Source organism: Topomyia yanbarensis, chromosome 2 (assembly GCF_030247195.1).
Source record: "Topomyia yanbarensis strain Yona2022 chromosome 2, ASM3024719v1, whole genome shotgun sequence".
Taxonomy (NCBI): domain Eukaryota; kingdom Metazoa; phylum Arthropoda; class Insecta; order Diptera; family Culicidae; genus Topomyia; species Topomyia yanbarensis.
In genome coordinates, this window is record NC_080671.1 from 35,618,920 (window position 1) to 35,633,444 (window position 14,525).

At 39.2% G+C, this 14,525-nt stretch overlaps 1 protein-coding gene across 3 annotated transcripts in view; it reads left to right on the top strand.

Annotated features, from left to right (window-relative positions):
- The first annotated feature begins 1,132 nt into the window (after positions 1–1,132).
- The window catches only part of LOC131682719 (ras-related protein Rab-5B), a 29,867-nt gene continuing 16,474 nt past the window's right edge, over positions 1,133–14,525 (top strand). The window contains exon 1 of one of the 3 annotated variants that reach the window (XM_058964411.1): positions 1,133–1,290. The gene's annotated coding sequence lies outside the window, so the exon portion shown is untranslated. Of the gene's footprint in view, positions 1,291–1,661; positions 1,682–2,522; positions 2,673–14,525 lie in introns of those variants that run through there. The other 2 variants (XM_058964413.1, XM_058964412.1) reach the window with 2 other exon arrangements.

A 14,525-nucleotide genomic window follows, 5' to 3' on the forward strand; every position in this document is an offset into this window, starting at 1 on the left:
TTTCGTTTGCGAATTTTGCGCATTCTCTGTCCAACCACAGATAACAGACGATTAGGCTCGATTTGAATCGTGTGTAAATACCCGCTACTGAAATTTCGAATAAATCAGACGTGTGAAACACGTTTGGCAAACGTTTGTAGATGGCGCAGTGATCGATACAATGCAGTTAGAGTGCAGCTGTCAAACACGTGTAGCAAACAGTTGCGAAGATGGCAATAGTGAAACACGGATTTCCAACGTTTATCAATTTGAAAGTTTACACAGGTTTTTGAAGAAATTTTGTTCTAGCCTAAACGTCTGTTATCTGTGGTCCAACTTTAAACTCCCCACTGAGACGTCCAAAAAATTGTTTCAAAATCGTTCAACACGGGTCCAACGATGGACGTTCGTTGAACGGTTATTTGGACGATGCCCAAATTGGTCCAACGAACGTCCTTCATTGGACGATTTTGAAACCAACCGTTCTTAGAGGGTCATTCCGGAACCGGTTCGGATTTCTGAATGGACCCTCTAAGAACGGTTGGTTTCAAAATCGTCCAATGAAGGACGTTCGTTGGACCAATTTGGACAACGTCCAAATAACCGTTCAACGAACGTCCATCGTTGGACCCGTGTTGAACGATTTTGAAACAATTTTTTGGACGTCTCTGTGGGGAGTCATTATGGATTCCAACCCTCTAAGAACGGTTGGTTTCAAAATCGTCCAATGAAGGACGTTCGTTGGACCAATTTGGACAACGTCCAAATAACCGTTCAACAAAAGTCCATCGTTGGACCCGTGTTGAACGATTTTGAAACAAATTTTTGGACGTCTCAGTGGGAAATCAAATGCAACAACCGATTCCGACTTAGAATCGGTTGTTACATTTGATTTGGAATCCATACAGGACTCCATTCCATTCAGGATTCCGAATCAAATTCCGAATGGTTTGACCGGGATACTGACTCCATTAAGAAATCCGAACCGGTTCAGGAATGAGTAAACTGGGTGGAACCAGCCAGAATTCCAGTTCATTTCCGGCTGAACTTTACTGGGTCATTCTAAAGTACCGCCTGTCATTTTCACGCGTATGTGTGCGTTCACCCTTTTGATGGGCGGACGTCGATGAACGTCTCTCTTTCGCACGTCTCTTTTCCGCCGTCGGTCGCTCTTCGATGTCGTCAAACACAAAAAGCCAGCAGCAGCAAGTAAAGAGTCATCGCAGCGAGAAAAAAAGTTCGAGTTTCCTTTCAGTATCGCGTAAAAGTTCGATTCTTTCCTTTAATTTTAGCTCCAGCATACTGAAAAAGGTGATTATTTTATGGTGATATAGAATGAGTCATTTCTGTGTGGAATCAGAGATGGAAAATGCGATTTCTTGGGAATACTGAAATGAAAGCTGATATGGAAAAATAGTTCCGTGAAAACCATGAGCTGGTCAGTGTGTGTGTGTGTGATTGCATAGTACACTACGGTACTACCTGAACAACATTTTTCGTGTTGTGGATTTTCCGTTCCGATCCGACGACGTATCTTGGTGTTATTTTTTGCATTGATGTTCAGCGTGAATTTCAAGACTGGAAGCAGTCCGCGGTATCGGGTCTTACTCATATTGGTCACACAAAGGATACCATTATGAAGAAGCAACCTCTGCGATAGAAGCTTAGTGATTTTCGTCGGCAATCAATAGTAATTAAATAGGTAGTTTTCATTTGCAAAAGGGCAACTGTCCGCACCAGTTGATGTAGACAGCGAATCAGAGTACTCAAAATGGTATGGACAGTGGAAATTTAACCGTGTTGGGATAATTGGTTTGAAAGGAAATAACACGTAAAAGCTGTCGGACAAAGAAGAAGAGCTTCTGGAACATCGATAAAAGAGTGCAGAATCTAGTGAAGGAATGGGCGTAAAAGAGAAGGAAGCTGAGCTGATTGTGCGATCGTCTCATGCACAGTGGGCTTTGCTGGAAGTTCGTGACTAGAAAAGAATGTTAAGTTGATCGCTGATGGTGGGAGTCGCTGCTGGAACGTTGTGACGTCATTTTGACTGATCTTGTTTCGAGTGTAGACTTTGTAGTTTAGTCTGTAGACAAAGTAATGTGCGTGGTTTAGACCCAGGCGAGACGCTTTCGAAAACTAAACAAACTTCCCCCATTACTCATCGCTCAAATGATTTTTGGGTGATTTTAGCATTGAGAGAGAACCCTGCAGTACGCGATTTTTAGAAGTTGGAAACCTTTATAATAATAAGTAAAAAACTAATTTTTAGACACTTAGCTTAGTTGTTAATTTCTTCAAATTCTGCGCTGCAACTGTTTCTCAGAGAAAGAAACCCACTGTGCGGAAGTCATGTGAAGCAAATAAGCAAACCTACACTCAAACACTGGCTACCAAAGTACACAGAATGAGAGGCACTGAAGAAATATTTCTGACGGACGTATGCTGGAACGGGATAGCTTGCCTTTAAAGTGAAGAAACAAAATCGGAGAAAGGAAAGTGACGTTCTCATGAATGAATGTTAGTAGTGCGCACTTCAAAATATTATTAAATTATCGCAACGGGACGTCAGATGTTATTTTTTGCTTTTTGCAAGCTTCCTGTGGATATAATCGAAGAGTCCAGCTCACACCAAGTGCCCGTGGTCGCGTAGTGACAGTAGATAACGCGTAGCGTTGGATTTGCAGTTTTGTGTGGTGTGTAGTTATTTGTGATTAAGTAGAAGAGCCCAGCACAACGACTAATATAGGCAGCTCAGAAAACCACTACAGGCACGTGTTACAATCGTTGTTATCCGGGCGGATTACAGAGCTTGTTTTAATGACCTGGAAACGGAGATGAATACCGAACCGTCTAGTGACGTTCGCCAACAGATAAATATTCCGAAGCTTACTTCGCGTTTTTTTCTGGCAGTAAGAGGTTTTATGCCTTCATCTAGGACAAAGTTGAGACCTTCTTATTATTTTGATTATGCTGGTGATGCAGCGTTTATCAATAAACTTGCAATGGCCCTCATTCTTGATCGTTAGTCGTTCGTTTATAATTCTCCATAATTAATATCGTTATCTAAATGTTATCTATGTGGGCGTAACGCTCGCGCTAAGTCCCTGAGACTAGACATACCAAGAAGAAAATCAAGCTGGAACTAAAATGTATGACATTGAAAAGCGTCCAACAGCTCGATGACTCACTACTGCCATACGATTGCATTTGCTGATATGAACGGGACTCCCGCTCCCCTTTTTCCTTCGGTACACGGGAGACTAAGAAATAAGTAACGCAAATTGAAATTATGCTACTTACTACTCGCCATAGTACTGGTCCGAATCTTTGTTGATAGGAATCTTTGGTACTGGTAAAGGCCCGATAAATCAACACCGACAAAGAGCCGTCGGTTGGTAAAGCAATTGAGTGGAAACATGGACGGTTAGGTGCATTAAAGGCTCTGCTCCTTACAACTTTTAATTATTAGGAAATCAGCTGATAGCAAAAACCGTAACCCGGTTCGTTGCAGTTCAATGATTGTGAGAATTTCAAGGAACGTAACAAGTTTAAGGACATCCTTTGTTGGCAGATGTACTCGTCTGTCTGCGATTGATTGGTAAACAAACGAGTGGAATACAAAACGCAGCAAAATGAATGATTTGTTAACAAGGTTGCTGAACGTGTTGATTTCGTTGTTATGACAATGGGATTTAAGACTTATCGCAAAGTCAATGCCCATAAAATTACTATAATCTTCGGGAAAACAACCCAAAATTAACGAATAACTACAAGTTTATTACCTATAAATATTTATCGCACTTAACAAAATCGATATACACGGAGCATTATTTTTGTGATAATGACACGAAACAGTTTAAAGGCAGTGTGGCATTTGACATAATGGGAATAATTCAAGGCTGTAGGGCGTAAAATCACAAGACCAGCAAACATTTCAAAATTCATAAATCAAACTTTTTGGAAGGTGAATCATGAAAAGGCAAATTTTTCGGAAGGCCACTTTTCAGTAGCAGAATTTTTAGAAGGCAAATTTTATAACCTAAGGAACTGAATTCTAGAGTACTCATTCAAAAGGTATTAGGTATTTCTGACAAAGGAATATTTTTTAATAGTTTCTATCTATATTTCCATACAATTGAAGAAAAAATCAATATGAAACGAAATCTAATTCAAGTAGGCCACCGCGAATTATCCGGCAAATTCTATAGATTATCATGATGGTTGTATACCATTCTTCCGAAAGCCATTTCCCAGAAAGCCATTCCCCAGAATTCCATATCCCAGAATGTACCACAACCCCAGAAAAACATTTCCCAAACTGTACTATTCCATAGAAAGCCATTATCTAGAATACCTCATTCCCCAGAAAAGTTAATGTTTTGTTCATTTTTTGTGATGATGCCAAAGGTTTGCGCATTACCTAAGTCGAGGAACTGATGCGGTGTACCCCAGGTCCGGCGGCCTCTCACAAACAAACGGGTTTGCCGACGATTACCAAATACTAATTACTGGATTTTGTATCGGAACAATCTTTGACTTAATGCAACAGGCATTAAGAGCTGTCGAACAGTGGTGTCGACAAGTTAAACTATCAGTTAACCCAAGCAAAACTTCAATGGTTCTTTTCACGAAGAAGCGAATAACAACCGGGGTTCGTCGTTTGCAGTTCTTTGATTCTGAGCTACTGTGTGCAGATCAAGTCAAATACGTTGGAGTCATATTGGATTCCAAACTGAATTGGTCTGCTCACATTGAGTTCAGAGTCAAGAAAGCGTGCATGGCCTTCGGGCAGTGCAGACGAACTTTTGGAAATATCTTGGTTTCACCACGACTGCAACTGCTGCTCTTGAGGCACTTCTAAATATCAAACCATTACACATACACCTCAAACAAGAAGCACTATCATGTGCATACAGACTGCATGTTACTGGGCTTTGGAACAGTAATCATGTTGATCTTGCTACCAGTCATACACGATTGTAGTCACCAATGGTTATATGGGGTGAAGATATTCTTGCTCCCAGCGATATTACACTCGCTTGTAGTTTTCCTTACAGGACATTCTATGTGAAGATTCCCTCTCGAGAGGAGTGGTTGTCTGGCTATATGGAAAGACAACAAACGCAAGTAGTCTGTTACACTGACGGTTCTCTGATGGAGGGACGTGCTGGTGCTGGTGTCTACTGTCGTGAAATAAGATTGGAATAATCTCACTCACTAGGTAGATACTGTACTGTATTCCAAGCAGCAATCTTTGCGATTATGTGCGGGGTACAATCGGCCTTCAACTGACTTTGTCCGGCAGAGTTATAAACTTCTGCTCCGATAGTCAGGCTGCAATCAAGGCCGTTAGCTCAGACAAATCCCAGTCCAAGCTAGTGATCACGTGCCGAACCCAAATCGAAGAACTAACCATTGTCAACACTATCTACCTTGTCTGGGTGCCCGGACATTGCGGTATTACTGGAAATGAATGGGCTGACGAATTGGCCAGGGCAGGTTCAGCGATTGACTTCGTTGGTCCTGAGCCCGCGCTGCCAATTTCGACAAGTTGGATAAGGGAAAAAATACGGTCCTGGGCTTCGTCCAAGCACCGCAATTATTGGAAAAATGTACAAACGTGTCGCCAAACAAAGGCGTTTCTAGAACAACCATGCCCAGTGGTTTCGAAAAATCTCCTACATTTTTCGAAGCTCCACTGCGGCATGCTGACCAGGGCTTTAACCGGCCACTGCAAACTCAATTATCACATGGCAATTATTCAGCGCGCAGTCTTTTTCATGTGATCTTTGTGAATCCGACTACGGAACCTCATATCATCTGATATGCAACTGTCCAGCGGTAGCGCAATTGCTTTTTCGAGTCTTCAGCCGTCCTTATATAGACGAAACCATGTTTGGACGACTGAAACTCAGAGACATACTAAAGTTTCTTATCCAATGTGGTAAAGAATTTTAGGCTTATTCGCAGGCAAGTTGAACTACTTGTGAGTTTAACTTACCTGTTGTTTATTTTTGTTTTGTGTTGTTATTTTTTCCACCCTTCCAATTCTACTTCCCCACACCTCCTTGTCCTTTCCTTCCGCTCAGGAAATGATGAAATCACACAGCAAGGCACAAATCCCCGACTACATACGGGGAACGTGCCATTTAAGCCAATATATTCGGATTCCTGATTCTGATATCCACTTGTAAAATCAGTTTACTCGAACATAGGAATTGATTCCTTCCTTCAAACATGAGCAGTCCTTTGAAATTGTATGCCAAATAACTCTTGCATGCAAACTGGTGATATTTTCGTCTGCCCGGTTTATTCAAACATAGGTGTTGACTCCTTCTTTCGAGCTTTCCTTAAATCTATATCAAAAGCGAAATGAACGCACATCCCACCAAATGGTTGGGTGTGTTTTTAGAGCATTTCTCGAGTACTTTTTCAAATGGACGTAAGTAACAATGAGAGATTCTCTTTGAGGTCTTTCTCTTCTGTTCATTACTCGGCCATTTCAACATTTACTACTCTACTCTTTGCATAATATTGTAGTAAAAACCGTCGGCTTTCGATATGTACTGGAAAATTAGTACAAAGTGTTGTAATGACGTCGTAATAAACGAAAGAGAAAGTAAACAAAGAGAGGCTCTCAATGTTACTTACGTCCATTTGTAAAAGTACTCGAGATTTATCTTTCTTTTGCATTGGAAATTGCAAATTTACGATTAGCTCGGTTTACTCAAACATGTGGCACTAATACATTCGAAAGTATTTCTATAGCTTATGTCAACTGGTACTGGTACCATAGAGTAACAGACATAATACTCGACAATTCCTCGCCAACGTTAGCGGTCATATTGAATTGAATAAAATTTTAATTGGTACTGTTATCGCCTTTGCGATTATGGCGCCACTGATATATGCGCAAGTATACGGGGGATAGACTAGTAAAAAACTTCTTGGGTCTGAGTGTTTCAGAAATGTTGGTTATTGGTCTGGATTGGGGAGAAGCCGAAACGATGACAAAAAGGGTGGCCAATGGTTTCAAGCGGAACACCAACCGCTCCTACTGGGAATGTCGCGGAGTTCTGTATGAATTATCTGGCGGAATTTTCCTTGTAACCGGGACCGTCAATTAGGAACGTCTCCTTGATATAGCCGTCATATGAATACGACCAATGAAACGCATCAAATAAGATACTTCGATCGTAGTCACTATCTCGAAAGACTAAATAAACATTGCGTAACTTCAAAAGTGTATCAAAACAAATATTCCAAAAAATGAAGCTCAAAGGAAGAGAAGGGAAGCTCTTATAGGAAATATACTCAAATGAAAAATTATCAGCACTAACAGTGCAACATAACACTTTAAAGAGTTATTTGGCATAAAGATATAAAGACCTGTTCATGTTTGAATGAAGGAAACAATTCCTATTTTCGAGTAAATCGGGTATGCGAATGGATAACTGCCTTGTTTGCGAGGAGCCGCCGCTTTCGACTGCGTATCCTTATCAGCTTAACATTACGCATCAGTTCCTTGACTTAGGTAATGTACAAAGTTTTGGTTTCGCCGAATAACCTTACTTACATTCTTTGGAATCCTAGGAAGGGAGCTACCGCTTTCTATGTTTGTTACCAAATGACTCTCAAAAACACACCTGTACTGAATATTGTGATTTGTCCTATATGTATGTAGGTATATATTATTAAAAGGAATGTAAAAATATTGCTTTTGTCTAATGCTGGTAGCAGTGCACTCTTCGAGGGAGCAATATGGCCAACATTCTGAAAGATTTATGATTTTCATCACGATTTTTTCCCACTTCAATAATATCGCCTGGAAAATGGTTATATCGGTGTAACTTTTGAGCATTGGTTCATTCTGGATGTGGTTTTCTGGAAAATAGTTCATTCTGGGGAAACATTTCGGAATTTTAGTTTCTGTGGAATGGTTTTTGGGGAAAGTCAGCAAATTCTTTATTTTAATTCGGAATAAATAATGTCCTAATTTTCGGTTTCAACACAATGCAAATCATTTCCAATGTGACCGAATCGAAAGCGAAGAATGTCGTTCGATAGAAGTGGCAAGGAAATAAAAAAAAATTCTAGGGAATGACTTTCTGGGAAATGGTGCATGCTGGGGTATGGAGTTCTGGGGAATGGTACATTCTGGGAAATGCCATTCTGGAGAATATATTAGTCATGATCCAATATTCATACTCGTGAAATAGTTCACAAAATGATGAAATAAAATTCGTGTATTCGTGAACTGGTGCATTATTTCTAGTATAATAGTCACGACTACATGGACAGTGCTCGTGAAATAGTTCACAAAATCATCAAGTGCATCAAATCATCATGAGCTGATTCATGATTCCTAGTATAATTTAACAACTGATTTTTCGTGCTCGTGAAACAGTTCACGAAATCATAAAATATTATTTGTGTATTCGTGAACTGGTCCCTAGTATAATAGTCGCGACTTACCATTCGTGCTCGTGAAACAGTTCACGAAATCATAACATGTTATTCATGTATTCGTAAACTGTTTCATGATGTCTAATACATGATTTCCGATCTATCTTGCGTGTTTGTGATACTTAAAAGATATTTTATTTTCTATTTCATGTAACATGGTCATGAAATTTTCATGTGAACGTGGATTGAGTTGGATTTGCGCAAATATAAAAACATGGGTTAGTTCAAGATTTTGATGGACGAGGAGAAATTACAGTTTGATTTGTTTTCGAAAAGTTGCAAGATAATCTATAGAGATTCTTAATAGTAACGTCATCTGACCAAGACAAAGCACGGATTTTATATAGATCAAATTCCTTAGGACATGTTCAGCAGCATAGTATTTTTTTTATTTTGATTATAGAGGTTTTAACCTTAGGGTCATTCGCCTCTTTGTCGGGTTAGAGAAATCTCTTTAGAAAAATCTCTAACCCTATGTGCGGGGTTGGGATTTGAACCCAGGTGATCTGCGTACAAGGCAATCGATTTACCAACTACGCTATCTCCACCCCCCGCATAGTATTATATATGGAAGTTTCGATGTGGATATACTCACATTCCCAGCAGAGCTTTTTGATTTATTATTTCGAATAGTTTTGTTTCGAACTGTAGAACTGATATCAGTTCTTTGAGCTTTACGCCTCGATAGTGGCGCATCGAGGAGACCGAGAGGGCCTATGGGCCTTTTTTATGTTTTGTGTTTTTTCATACTCTGCATCAGCCCAAACTAACGGTCAGCCAATAGCCTGTGTACACTAGCGTGACCAACTAGCGGATCGCCGTGGATTGCCGTTTTTCTGTGGGCTATGTTTGCAAACATTGTTCAGCAGCTTAATGGCAGTGTTTATGGGCATGCAGAGTATTTTAAAACGTTGTTTTCGTGCTCAAAATTAATAGCGTCTAAACCGTTGATTTTAGAAGTATAGTTTGTTCGTAGAAGCTGTTGTCCTTATGATTGCGCATCCACAGGAGTATACCGTTCAGTGATTAATTCACCTATAAGTGATATACGAAATTTATTTTCCGAACTAATTAAGATAGACTTTGTGTCTTCGGCAAAGTTGTAGCAAATGTTACTACAAAAGAAATTGCTGAAGACACATATATAGCTTTAATAGTTTACAAGTAATGGAACATATTATATGGAAGACCCCTTAAAATTAGTTTTTTCATGATAACTTTTTTAGACATTCTCCTATCTTCTTGGAATCTTCCACAATGTTATTTGCGGTATCGAAACACATATTTTTGCCGAACATAGCTACTTCCTATCTATTGAATTTGATATTCCAAATTTTACGATATTTTTGGGGTAACTTCCACCTTAAATAATTCGTTAAGGAGCAAACAACATCATAACATACTGAAAGTACTAGCTTTTTACTTTTATATAGTCGCCTGATTGTTAGTCGAAGCGATTCGTAGATAAATGGCATAAAACATATTCATCGATGTCCAAAAAGGAAAAGGGAACTTTGACCACAATCAAGATCAAAGTACGAAACGTAGCATATTGTGCGTTCGAGAAGTGTGTCAAGTGAAATTTAAACAATCAGTGGATACTGGTAAGATTGAAAAAATGATGGAAATCCCACGAGAAGGTTTGTAAATGTCTTTCGGAAACATTTATAATGGAGCTTGATAAACGTCATCTGTTCACAATGTGGATCCTGTCGTGACTGAAGCTCGGGGATGGCTAAAGAAGTATAAAACGATTTTTAGAAGACGCCAAACCTCTTCTAGCGGAAGAAGAAAGCTTTGAAGATGACGGAGAAAATGATTATTAAAAATAAATTTATTTACCTAATTGATAATGAAAATATCGACAGTATTAAACACATCCAAATCTAAACTAAACTTCGATTTCTGAAAGGCAAACCATTGCATGTTATAGGCGAACGTGTTCTATGAAATTTACCATAAAACATGAAGCTGTTTGTCGCAGTGCGCTTGAATATTTCATTTTATACCACTGCGATGGCATGTTGTATTGATCATAACACTCGGGGAGAATCGCGTCGACTAACAATCGGGCCACTATCTGAAAGTAAAAAGCTAGTACTTTGATTATGTTTTGATGTTGTTTGCTCCTTTTTGCTCCTTAACGAATTATTTAAGGTGGAAGTTACCCCAAAAATATCGTAAAATTTGGAATATCTTTTTAAATTCAACAGATAGGAAGTAACTATGTTCGGCAAAAATTTGTGTTTCGATACCGCAACCAACTTTGTGGAAGATTCCAAAAAGATAGGAGAATGTCTAAAAAAGTTATGAAAAAACTAATTTTAAGGGGTCTTCCATATAATATGTTCCATAACTTGTAAACTATTAAAGCTATATATTGGACCGGCAACTTTTTTGAACTTTTTTCGGAACACTCCTAAATCAACTGGTAATTAGCTCTACAAACCATCTGCCAAATATGAGATTTTTCCTATGGCTCTAGTTCACTCACAAGAGTTTAGAAGTTTCTATGGTGAAATATATGGAAAATCAGAAATTAAAAATCAAATTCTAATAAAAAATTCCACAGTAAGTCTGCATACCTCAAAACTTACGGAGGCGTAGCTTATTTTATAACGAACAGCTTTGTTGAAGAATGCATATTGATTGGAGGTTCCTCGACAAAGTTATTTAATTTTAAAGACAAACGGAATTTTTTGAAATTTCCTATTCTAAGCATGTGCGATAAAGAGGTGCAACACATAAATTTATATGAGAATATCTTTTTACTGCAAAATAGGATCAATTAGCAGTCTTCGGCAATGTTGATCCTTACACCTTAAGCTATATATTTACAGATTTTGGGATGCACAAGATGATACTGTCATTTTTTACTGAATTTATTGTTTCTATTGCCAATTTTTCATATATTTTCACATACAAACTTGAAAACTCTTGTGAGTAAACTAGAGTTATCGGAAAAAGCTCATATTTGACAAATGGTATGTGAAGCCAATTATCGTTTGATTTAACAGTGTTCCGAAAAAAAGTCAAAATTGTTGCCGGTCTACTATATATATGGTATCCTCAGCAATTTCTTTTGTAGTAACATTTGCTACAACTTTGCCGAAGAAACAAAGTCACTAACTTAATTAGTTCGGAAAATAAATTTCGTATATCACTTACAGGTGAATTAATCACTGAACGGCATACTCCTGTGGATGCGCAATCATAAGGACAACAACTTCTCCGAACAAACTATACTTCTAAAGTCAACGGTTTAGACGCTATTAATTTTGAGCACGAAAACGACGTTTTAAAACACTGTGGCATGGCAGGCTAATTTATAACAAATGTAAAAGTAGAAGCCTATTCGTGGCTGTGATGTAATAATTGTAGCTTTCAGTAATAGTGTACGGTTGTTATGTTCTAGTCGTAGTCTAGTCTGAGTATTTGTGACAGCTGGGTCAGGGAATGGGAACCCTTCCTAGGTTTCGTTGGTCTCTTTTACCGGTGCTCAATTCGTGCATTCGATCCGATTCATCTTGGAAGATTCGATTGGACATAAAGCGCACGATTAATTTACCGACATACGTGAATCATCCATTCCCGGTCGGTATAGCGTGGCATTTCTTTTATTCTATTTCATAAGTCTGTTTTAATGTGCTTCTAATAGTTTGCTGTTTCACTACTCATGTATACCAGAAATAATATCGATTTATACGCTTCTACATATTTTTTCCTTCATTCGGCGTGTTATTTTTTCTTTGATTACTATATCTTAAATTTGATTCATGCTAACACTCACTAACACAATAAATATCATATTCTCTCATATACACTCACAATCTTTTATTCCAAACATATAAACGTTGCCTTCGAGATAACACAAACCTAGTCACATACGTAAACATGAAATTGCAATCATCCACACATACTTACGCCTCCGCCATCATTATTACACATTGGTAATTAAGTAAAGGTTTAGCACTTATAAATTAACAAACAAAATCTCAAGCATTCACTCACCGCTCGCACGATCATTAATAGGTCACACCCGGAAGTCTTTATCCTCGATCCTAGCAGCCTAGACTCATGCTTTTAGCTGAACCAATAAAAAATGACGTTCATACTCACTAGACAACACGTTCCATTGCGGCATGACTGGGCACTCTAGTAAAATGGGATAACTCACTCTCTTCTAGCATCTGAACCAAACACTAAAATTAAGTATCAGATTCACGGTCCGTGCGCGATCATTAAAGAACGTGCGAATATGGCCAAATGGTTATAAAAAATAATTTACACGCGAAGTTACATACACGCTAGCACACACGACAAAAACGTTAACATGCAAACGCTTGAGTCCTTCGCGATCGTCCACGTACACCTAGGAGCGCGACTTCGGGAACAGGATAACACTCCAGCGACTAAGTGAACGTTTTGGAACTGATAAATTCACAAACGCCCACGTTCGCGCGATCATGAGTCGGTTACGTCCGGAAGTCCTTATTCTCGGCCCTAGTACCATAGATCCAATGCCTTAACTGCCTATAATCGCATGTCAGTTCCATGTAGATAGGGAATCCCATTGAACATGGGACTGACTTACGATTATGGGCAGTTAAGGTAAACCAAATACAAAAAGGCGTTTATATCCACTAAACAATCCGTCCCATGTCGACAAAAGAAATGAATTTGTGCGCGTGAAATCGCATTAACATACACGCACTCTACACCCACGATCTCCCACCCACATGATAAATTCTCAAACGCGGTCTCAAGTTTCTGCACATAAATTCTCAAACGCGGTCTCAAGCGTGCACCTACAAGCTCCTATGCTCGCGCGATCTTGAATCGGTCACTTCCGGAAGACTATAATCGGTACCAGAGGTCTAGGACCAATTAAAAAAAGAATGCTTCCATATCCAAATGCACGTGAGCACGTGCGATAAACACGTTAACCAACGAACGCTTAAGCTCTTCGCGATCATTCACGCACATCTACGCCCGCGATCGCGCAAACTTGATAACACACTGGTAATACCGTGAATGTTTTAGTGCTTACGAAGTTACAAACGCGGTCTCAAACGCAACTCCACAGGGCGCGATAATAAATCAGTCACGTCCGAAAATCTTTACCCTTTGTCCTAGCAACTTAGGTCCATATATTCAGACCAATAAAAAATAACGCTGATATGCACTAGACAACTCTAGTGATATTGAAGAACTCCCTTTGTTTTTGCATCTGAACCGTACACCGAAAATTAAGTATCAGATTCACGGTCCGCGCACGATCATCTTAGAACATGCGCGAATATGCGGCTTCATGGTTATAAAATTGAAGTTATACACGCGATGTTACATTAACGTTAGCATTAGCACTTGCGATATACAAACGCACACGCGATCCAACAACCTTAACGTACAATCGTTAGAGCCCTTCGCGATGATACACGCGATCGTGACGTCTCTACACCCACATATATCTGAACCGAACAATGAATATCATATTTAGATTCATGGCTTGCTGCAAATGTCCTTAAGCAGTGTTTCGTGGGTTACATTTCCCGTCTCGTCTGTAATTGTAGTGAGTGATTCTGACGGGGAGCCCTTCCGAGAACCGAGCTCTACAACTCCAGTAGAATAACTCTAAAAAAAACGAGTTAGACCAAGTAATTTACACCTGAACTCAAACAATACGTCTGTTCGTCAGGACACCCGCTAACGAAGCGTATTTTTCTCAAACAAAAAAGATTTCCATTGAAAATCTTTATTTCGATTGTAGGCCTGTAGCTTTGCTGCAAATAATAAGAAAATTGCAGTTATGGATACACATAGGGTGGTCAGCAAATGTATAAAAAATGGGAAATGGGTATTGAATTCAAAGGAATGTTAATCGTACTTGAACATAAATAGTTTTAAATATACATAGGGTTATCAATGATCCATCAGTTCCAACGGCAACAATGAATAGTTTTGTTCGAATGTTCGGGCTGAAGCATAGGTAGAACACTGTCCATACTCGCAAGTCAGTCCCATACTGTATGGGATCCCCTGACTACATGATTTGCGATTATAGGCTGTACATTTATTAG